Source organism: Triticum dicoccoides, chromosome 3A, assembly GCF_002162155.2.
Source record: "Triticum dicoccoides isolate Atlit2015 ecotype Zavitan chromosome 3A, WEW_v2.0, whole genome shotgun sequence".
NCBI classification, from domain to species: domain Eukaryota; kingdom Viridiplantae; phylum Streptophyta; class Magnoliopsida; order Poales; family Poaceae; genus Triticum; species Triticum dicoccoides.
In genome coordinates this window covers 342,080,302-342,088,934 of record NC_041384.1, presented here as the reverse complement: position 1 = coordinate 342,088,934, position 8,633 = coordinate 342,080,302, and positions in this window count along the sequence as shown.

Sequence of the window (8,633 nt, the reverse complement as noted above, 5' to 3'; positions counted from 1 at the left end):
ATTTGGTGAAATGTCTTCTTCTTAGTTTACACATCATAGTTCTGGTTATCTCTTTCCTCCCATTTTTCATACATATTACATCCTCCTATCATGTGGTTGTCTAACATCAAAGTTCAGTTCGTCTGCATCACACATCAATTTGTTCTGAAGAACTAAATTGTTATTCGTTTTTCTTGTCGGCTTGACTTAACATGGCACAGAGAAAGTGGAAGATTCATAGAATGGCAGGGAATGAGAAGCGGATGAATCCTGCAGATTCTGCTGGTACTGATAGTGCAATAGAAGGTCAAAGTCCAGCAGAAAATTCTATAGACACGGCATCCCATGCTACACGAGTTGCAAAAAAAGACAAATAGAAACAAATAGTTGCCACCAAACAAGCAAAGACAGCCCTAGTTCTTGCAACACCTACCACAGTACTACCAGCTGCACGACATACTCGTGCGTCAACTGAGCTAGCAGCACGTTCCCAAGCTCCCTTGCCACCTGACACTACTTCCCAAGCACTCTTGACACAAGACGAGTTGGCAATATCAGATGAACCTTGTGAGCTTCAACAGCAAGAAGGTAGTTGCTGGAGTCAAGTTACAGTTGCATGCTTCTTTATATGTAGTCTCACAGTTTGATGTACACTAACGCTTCCTATGTTTGTTGTTGGACTAGCACCTAGGCGCAAGAGGAAACAAACATCAGGGATAATGCTCGATAGGTTAACTAAATCTAGAGGAGGAAGAATGGAGATCCGTTTTGAGGCAGGTTTAAAAAGGCCACGTGATGCTACAGAGTCAGCCAAGTTAGTATCAGAGGCAGCGGTTGCTGTTAGGTGTCATGTACATATCCTCCCAACATGGATTCAGTACAGGAATGACAAAGACGAAACCTAGTTCAACTTCTTCCTCGACCATTTATCTGTAAGTATGGTTATGTATGGAAACTAGTAATATCGTCTTGCTCTGTCCAATACTTTCTAGGTTGCTGATAATGAGACTCCCATAATTTTCAACAGATGAGGTTCAAGTTGGATAGCCAAGATGATGCAACCAGACAAGCTTGCACCCATGTTTTCAAGTCTGCCATGCGACAGTATCGGTATAACTTGAGGAAAACTCACTTTGAAGGCAAGGCTAACAGTGAACTTGCCCAAACATCTCAAGTGGAAAATATATCTGATGAAGACTCGAGAGGCCTCGTTAAACACTGGTCTGATCCGAAGTATCAGGTACATTATATATATGTCATCAGATCACTTGTTGAAGTCCTATTTACGCATGTGCCACACAAATCTATCTTCTTGTAGGTGAACTGTTCAAAGAACAAGGCCAACCGTACGAAAGTGAAATTCCAACACACGACAGGATCTCGTAGCTATATTGCACACTGCGAGGCTCTTGTAATTAGCTACTGTTTCACTCTTTTCGCTGTACCATATTATCAGATCTATATTGACTTGTTCCAAATGCAGAGGAAAGACCGCAAGGACCAAAAAGTACCTGAACCAAATGTTGTGGAAATCTTCAAGGACTATCACACCATCAAGAAGAAGGGCATGACTACACGAGTCAAAGTCGCTGTTTTAAGTCCTTAATCCTCATGCCTTTTAACTACTACTTACTCTGACTTGTGCCTTGAACTGCATGGTTTGCAGCCAATGTCCATTACTCTTTTCAATTTTATACACAATTGTCTTAGTGTATCATTGCACCTTACAAGGTTTAAAAGTGAGGAGTGATGTTCCTTTGATCTTGACCTGTAATCTAGTTCTGTGCTGGACTTGCCCACACAACGTTACAATTGCATGTTTGTCTGTTCTTAGTTGTTTTGTGATATGAATGACGTCATACTATGCTTACCGTATTATAAACTTCGTCTCTTTATCCTTAGCCCTCAATACAATGTGAAGAAATAGACAATACATTAGCGATGGTACATGGTCATATGTTTGGAACCTGGTTTTATTATGTACTTTGCAATAAAATACAACTAATGTTTTACATGGGTTCACCAGAATAAGTTCTGTATATAGACCAAAGCTATTTTGTTTGGTTTTGCTGCCTCCTTAATATCTTTTGTTCTGGTACTACTAATGTAAAACCTCAACTTTTCAGCGAGCTATGGAAAAAATGGTGGAACCGGCACCTTCTGAAGGTGGCGAGGCAACTATAACCGCTATGTTAGCTCTTGCTGCAGTGGGTCAGTACCTGTCCACTAACACTGCCAAAAGCACGTTCCTGCGTAATACTGGGTTGGTTGTTAAGGCAATATCGTCCAAACTGCCTCATGATCAAAATATGCAAGTTCAAAGCAATGTTGTATCTGTGCTCCAGACACAAGTCCATTCCCTAACAGCGACCCTTTGTGAAACAAGGAGAAACATTGCTCAATGTCGTCAAGATATGCATGGTTTTGAAACCAGACTATCAGACATTTGCTATGTTGTTCAGGAGCCCAGGGGAAATGAAGGCGAGGGTTATGGTTCTCCATCGGACAATACAACATGAAAACGTAACAGTCAGGTTAAATGAACTGAGCTTCTGAACTTCTGGTGCTGCATTTATCTGCTAGACTGTTAAGTTTTATGCCAACCTCCCTTTTGTTATATAGTTCTAATTTGTTTTGGTGCGATACAAAATTTATTCTTAACATGCAGCCACCGCCTAAAGAAAACAACAAGCCATTTTTGTATAGTGTAGGGTGTTCCCTAAATTTGCACTGGTGGCGATCTTTGATGCCGAGTGGATGTAATCTGTGCAATCGCCTTAATAGCCTAGCGTTAGTTTCGGCCTTATTTATTTCTTAGTCTTCTTTTTCCCTAGTTTGCTAGTGGCCGCAACTACCATGGGCCATATACGGGCCGTAGGATCCATGGGTCTCCTACGGGCCGTCGATAAATGGGCCTGTAATCGGTGGGCCTCGGGCCGTCGGATAAATGGGTCTACATGGGCCATAATCGGGCGTAATTGGTATCAGCCCAGCATGGTAACAGGCCGTTAACAGGCCATAGGACAGCAAAGGCTTAATTCTGTCACATGCATAACGGGTCGTTAATGGGCCAGAATATAGGACAGGCTGGAAACGACGCAACGGGTTAACAGGCCAGAAACGGGCCAAATTTGGCCCATTAGGGTAACAGGCCAGTAACGGGCCGACTCTTGCCATGGGCCGAATTTGGCCCATTAGTGGAACAGGCCAGTAATGGACCGACTCTTGCCATGGGCCGAATTTGGCCCATTAGGGGAACATGCCAGTAACGGGCCGGAAGTAATCGAGGGCCGAAAAGGAGCCCAAGAACGTATGGGCCGTCAATAGGCTGAAAGCTAACATGGGCTGGAAATGGCCCATGTAAATCACGGGCTGTTAACGAGTATAAAGAAAATTACTGTTCATTATGGGCTAGAGTCACCGTGGGCCTTTACCTGGGCCGGCCTATTATGGCACACGAAAATCTTGTGGGCCTTTACCTGGGCCGGCCCATTATGGCTCGTGAAATCTTGTGGGCCTTTAGCTGGGCCAGCCCATTATGGTCCGCAAAATCTCATGGGCCTTTAGCTAGGCCGGCCCATTATGGTCCGCAAAATCTTGTGGGCCTTTAGTTTGGCCTGCCCATTTAAACTTTTTGGGTCGTGCCATGTGTCGACGTATCATAGGCGCCTTCTGTCCAATGAGTGGATGACATCTGTCCCGATGATGAGCCGACACGTGTTTCCTCTAGCCAATGATGATTTTACACATGGAAAATCCCCATTGGTCGGGGTTGTTAACGGGTTATCGGATCCAAAACCCGACCCGATGGCTTAACGGTGTTCCGTTACGGTGGATGCCACGTGTCGGTCACCCTTGACAAAAGCACTTCTGGGATGCGTGATTTATCGTCATGGAAGTGGACACTTCCGTGATGATAATTTTGGTAATGTCATGGAACACTTCTACGAAAGCACATGTATGACTATCTTGATTCTGCCATAAATTTGTCATGGATGTACATGCATGACAAAAAAAAGCGACCTAGTATGACAAACACGTATCATCACAGAAGTGTATTTTTTTGTAGTGCTTCATCAGTGGGCTGCATGTTATCAACAAGTGGAAAATGTGTTCCGAGTTTCAAAAAAAATGTGTTCTGTATGATAAATAGTATGCGCTACGTACGGTACGGGGCACTAAATGATCGAACGGTGCAACGACTTCCAAAACATTGTGCTTGTCGTTCAAACAACACATTTATTCAACCAACCGACGAAATATACTACTGATTGTACATTGAAAACAGCAGCAGCAACAACCAGGGCTGGGGGTGCAACAGAAGCAGTAAGCAGGCCAGAAGAGTGAAGACGCAGCGTTATTAATCTATGCATCCACAACTAATCTATGCATCCACAACTCAGAAGGTTATACGTTCCTTGAGTTGACCCTCCTCGGCTGTATTCCGACCCTAGTCTATCACTTGATAGTCAGGAATAGTTGTGCATTCGTGTTCATCGATGTCTATTATTCTTGTGGTCCATCAAGCCATTCTATTCCAGAATGACTAGGAGAAACAAACTCAAGTACCTCATCCATTTCTTGGACTGGTCAAAGTAGTTGTATTCCGCAGATCAAAATGCCAATCCAGCTTTTGTTGTGCTCTACCTCGGAGTAATATCCCTTTATGTCAGGATTGCCCTGAGAATTGCACCACCTCTTATGAATTCTTGACGAAGTGATACTTGTCGCCATCATTATCCATTCCTCGATCACGTGTTGTTGTAACAGGAATGCCGACAAGTGAACTATGATGTGTGAAATCAATACTCCTAGCAACCTCATTGCTTGGTAGTTAAAGAACAATAATTTCATTTTTAGCACGTTGGTTCTTGAATCATCATTCTAAGATAGATTGTGCTACCTAGTCCATTTTCCTGGTGCACTCCTCGATCAATGAGTTTGGATTATGTCAATCCCTCGCTCTTTTGATCACATCATTCTTGCCTTAATGCTCCCGAGCTTAATAACATATCGGTGGTTCGTGATTTTCTAAATATACTCTCGGAAGTATCACCAGGTTGTCCCCTAGCCGTTATGTTGAGCTCGCGATCAAGTTGGTTTTCTTATAAACCTCTCCTTCTCCAAGAATCTGTGTTGTATACCCCTGAGCTAGTTGGATAGGCTAAACAACAACTTGGAGAGTTGGAAGATAAAAGCTTGTCTGACTTAGTTCATGTTAAGGGATATCTATTTGTGTGTGTGTATTAAAGGAAGACATCTTTCATCGATTGCTCTTCGTGACCAATTGTTGGATCTATTGTCTTGTCCAAATTTTGATTTGAGTGTGGGCTATCGTCAAATCAAATCAGTACCAACGATGTTCGTAATGTTGTCTTACTCGTGGTTTTTTCCTCGAGCATACAGCGTTATATCCTTTGGTCTAACCAAGCCTATCACCGTGTTCACTAAATTGTGGAATTCCATCTATATGGAAGGCTGGATGGATTGTTGTTCAGCCCATTGACAATATTTTCATCTTGTCCATGATTCATATTGAACATCTAAGTTAGTGTTGGAAAATTTTGAAAGCATTTTCTTCATGCTAGCTCATGAAGGATATGTTATGGTGAAAGAAGTGACTTCCCCTGAGTTCATGTGCATCTGATGCAAGTTGCCACCATGGATTCGAGAAAGTTATTTTTCATCCTCCAGAATCATCCCAAGCCAGTCATGCATATGTGCGAGGTATTCTGTGGTTTGGAGACTTTCAACCTTCATTCTATGTGTATCCCTAGCACACCAAGCCACTGATTGATTTGTTCAAGGATAAGAAGTTCAAGTGTTATTCCTGAAGGGCCCAGACGAACATGCACAAGACTTCGTTATTTCAATGATGGTTTCCCAACTGAACCCGGTAGTGTTTTACTATAAGACTACTATGTGATCATGCTTGTCTTGGACATCATGTTCATAGGGTTGTAGCAGAACCAGCTCATGTTTTGGAGCTTGCTATCAAAGTTCATTTCCCGAGAATCTTTCAACGCCATCTCATCGACTTGTGTTGCAAACTTTCTTTTTAGACATGCTGAGTCTGAAGTATCCTATCACTAATCGGATCTGAATCTCAGGCAGATATGATGGTTGGAACATTCCCAACAGTTGCATTTTGTTCCCAGCTTGCACCGCCATTGTGCCAATTCCCCATGGGCTGCCCTTCTCGGTAGTTGCTGTCCAATATCATCTTCAAAAGTGGACTTACCATGAGTCCCATCCATTTCTGATGATAAGCAAAAATCATCCATTGCGTTGTCTTCAACAAGGTAGTCCACATCATCCATTCTAGTCCGAGTATGCCATTCTTCGAATTCATTCAAATGATCAATTGTGTTTTTCCTTAGGCTGGTATAGAGAGTTTCCATGATCTCTGTATCAAAAGTAATTCTTTTTGCCACTTAAGGGAATAATTCTAAGAGTCACCTTTCCGAGGTGCCCCGTTATGGAATCTCGACAACTTATCTCCTCACTACTTTGACACTTACTCACCATCTACTTGAGCGTGGAGTTGTTTCCTACCAAATTGAACCTTCATCATCTCTTGGTTTCCATCCCTCTAGATATGTGTGGTGTTCCAGCTCAAGAGATGTTCCTATGTCTCACTCCATGAGTTGATCTTGAGTGCTCGATCTTCGAGGAGATCGCTTTCTGTAGAGTTCCCTTCTGTCGTCACTGTGTTGGGTCAAGATCTCAAAGGCAAAGACGTCAAGATCAATATGAAGCAATGGATCATGAAGACTGTGTCAGTTCCGTGTCCCCTTTGTCTTCTGACCTCATGTATCGAATCTCGGGACAAGATTCTTGTTTAGTGGGGGCGAGTTGTCACATCCGAAGCTTCTAGTGTTGCCTAGTGTTTGCATCTTGCTTGCATCACGTTTAAAATTTTGAAATGTGAATTGGGGAAAGTGGGAAACCTCAGAGATCATTTCTAAAAGAAAGATCAACATTAAAAATTGCTTCAAATAACCCAAGAAAATGTTCCTGTTAAGCTATAAAATATTGGCAAGAGGCAAAATTTCAAACCAATATTTTTGGAGTCTCAGGGATATTTATTTTGGGCCTTTGAAATTAAATCAATAAGTATTTGACTTTTGGATTATATTCATTTTATATAGAATACATTTCAAAAGGCCCTAAAATTATTTATGTGCCTTCAGAAAAGTCCATAATGGCAACATTCAAATATTCAGAAGGTTTTCCCTGCTTTGATTTACTTTTGAATTTGAATCAGTGGCAAAATGAATAAATAAATAGAAAACAGAATAAAAGTAAAACAGAGCAGAACTTACCTCAACCTACCTGCGCGGCCTGCTACTATTGCCGGCCCAGCTGTGCGGCCCAGCCCACTTACCTCCTCGCTCACCGTCTTCCTCCTGCCAGTAGGCAGAAGCGAACACGCACGCGCACCCGCGGAGCCCACCACCTCCTGCTTCGCGCTGGAGGCCGCTCCTTCGTCCTAATCTGCATCTAGAGACGCCCCGAGACCCCTCTCTCCTCTCCCTCACTCGCTGCTCTCTCTCCCCTCCCCTGTCTTGCTCTCTTCCCCACCACCGAGCGTGCCCGTCGCCGCCGCTCACTGTTGCCGTGCCCTGAGCCACGGCCTCGCCTCCCAGACGTATCCCTCATCGCTGCCACGTCGTCCTGAAGCTCCGCACCTACTCACGCAAGCCAGGGAGCCCCGCAACATCGCCGACGTCGTCGTGTTCATCGTCGGGCGCCGGAGATCGTCGTCGTCGATTCGCGTCGAAGAGGGCCTCCCCGAGCCGTCTGAGCTGCTAAACAACTACGCTGTGAGGACTCCATCGTTTCCCCCCTCCTCCCTTGCTCGTTCTAGTGCCATAGCTGCCATCCCCGCAAGCACCAAGCTCCGGCCATCGCCATGGCCGGCTAACCTCACGCCGGGAGCTCTTCCGCTCACTCCAATAGCTCCTGCGTGCTCTCCAGGTCCCCAGGGTCCCGACGCGCCTCTATTCTCTGGCTAATGCGCTGCAGCCACCGCAACCGTGCTGGCCCGAGCTCCGGCCGCCGCCAAAGGCGCTGTGGTCGTCGTTCCCGGCCACCCCACCGCCTCCAGAGGCCTCCCCTAGTCGCGCACGAGCTTGAGCTCTCCACTGGTACCCTAGGCGCATCGAACCGCTACAGGAGCAGCGTTTCCAACATGCCTCCGCCGTCGGATGAGGTCGCCGGCGATGAAACCCCGTTTAGCTGACGTGGCAACAATTAGTTTAGGCTCTAATTAACACCCACAGCCACTGACTGGTGGGCCTAGCCCCTCTAACAATTTTGGTTAGGTTTAACTAAAATCACTAATTATAACTGAGACTATGACATGTGGACCCCACGTGTTAGGTTTGACCCTGGTCAGCCCTGGTTGACCTGCTGACGTCGTATTGTTGTCATGCTGACGCAGTAAAGGAATTTCTGTATTAAAACAAATTCAGAATACTCCAGAAAATAGTGCTAACTTCTAAAATTCATAGAAATTCAATCGTAGCTCAGAATGAAATAAGTAATATATGAAAAATTATTAGAAAAATCCAATCTATCCATCTGTACTGGTTTCATGGATGTTTAAACAAGTTAACTTGCTGTTTAGTGCAAAACATGATAAAGCACTA